At 39.9% G+C, this 1,386-nt stretch overlaps 1 non-coding gene across 1 annotated transcript; it reads right to left on the bottom strand.

Moving 5' to 3' along the window:
• Positions 1-764: 764 nt before the first annotated feature.
• Positions 765-890, bottom strand: LOC132003062 (small nucleolar RNA SNORA40). The gene has a single exon (XR_009400134.1). It is a non-coding gene; the product is annotated as a small nucleolar RNA SNORA40 (small nucleolar RNA).
• Positions 891-1,386: the final 496 nt, after the last annotated feature.

Here is a 1,386-nt window from a genome sequence, read left to right as displayed (position 1 = left end):
CCTAATAGCAAAGACGGGCAAATTCCAAAGACTGTGAGATTCTTCAATATGCCCTTTTCTTATCTGTTCCTCAACTAGGGCTTGTAAAGTAAGTGGTTTCTTTTGTGTTAAGGGCCACTGCTCCACCCAAATAGGTTTGTCACTCTTCCAATTTAACTTAATGGGTTCAGGAGCAGTGTCGCTCAGTGAAAAATTTAGGAATCCTCCTTAGGGAAAGGTATAACCAGAGAGGCTCCCCATTGATTTAGTAAACCTCGTTCCCAAAGTTTAATGGGCAAGACTACAATATATGGCTGCATATAGTCTTTTTGACCCTCGCGTTCTTCACAGAAAAGAATATTGAAGCTCTGATGCATATTGCTAGCCTGTCCTAATCCCGTAATAGTAACAGAAGATGAATTATATGGCCATTTTTTAGGCCAATATAATGAACTTATGATAGAGACATCAGCTCCAGTATCAATTAGACCTGAAAATTCCTTTCCTTGTATTTTAACATGATAAATCAGTTTATCCTGATAAATTTTCTCAGTCAAATACACCCCAGTTTTTCCAGTGCTTCCAAACCCATTAGTTTCTTTGTTTGTTTTATTTTATTTTATTTATTTGACAGATAGATAACAGGTAGGCAGAAAGGCAGGCAGAGGGGAAAGCAGGCTCCCTGATGAGCAGAGAGCCCTATGTGGGGCTCAATCCCAGAACCCTGAGATCATGACCTGAGCTGAAGGCAGAGGCTTAACCCACTGAGCCATCCAGGCACCCTTCTTATTCCTTCTTATCTGCATCAAAACTTATACTGAGCCATGAGTTCTAGGTTGCAAAAGAGGATTTATTTTTTGTACTTTGTCTAAGTCTTGGTTCACAAACTAAACAAAAACAGCACAAGTGCAATTCTTTGTTTGTTTTTAAATTGACACTGAAGATAGGGTAAAAGTAGCAACCAGGCAATGGAATCTCTTTTTTGAAAATGGTTTGGAGCCACAGTAGTTATCATCACTGAAATTTCACTAGTATAGTCTGAATCAATAATGCTGGTGTGAGCTAGTATTCCTTTTGAAGTAAGGCTGGATCTCCCCTAAAGTAGCCCAGTGGTTCCCTTCAGTAAAGGGCCAAAAATATTAATTGGGATTTTAGTGGGAAACTTGGCAGGCATTAAGAGATGATTTTTGGGAAGGGGGATATCTAGTCCAGCACTACCAGGCATAGCATGTAATAAATTTAAAATGGTACAATTGTCTGAAAGCTGGGTATTAAGGGAGAATTGGTCCCCTTGTTTTTTCAGGGCTGAGGGCTTGCCCCCAAATAAGTTTCCCTGAAGGGGGGATCCATCCTTGTGAAAGTTAGAACGACATTGATTTGCCCAATGTTTTCCTTTTTACACTCAGG

Source organism: Mustela nigripes, chromosome 15 (assembly GCF_022355385.1).
Source record: "Mustela nigripes isolate SB6536 chromosome 15, MUSNIG.SB6536, whole genome shotgun sequence".
Lineage (NCBI taxonomy): Eukaryota > Metazoa > Chordata > Mammalia > Carnivora > Mustelidae > Mustela > Mustela nigripes.
This window is presented reverse-complemented; position numbering and strand designations above follow the sequence as displayed.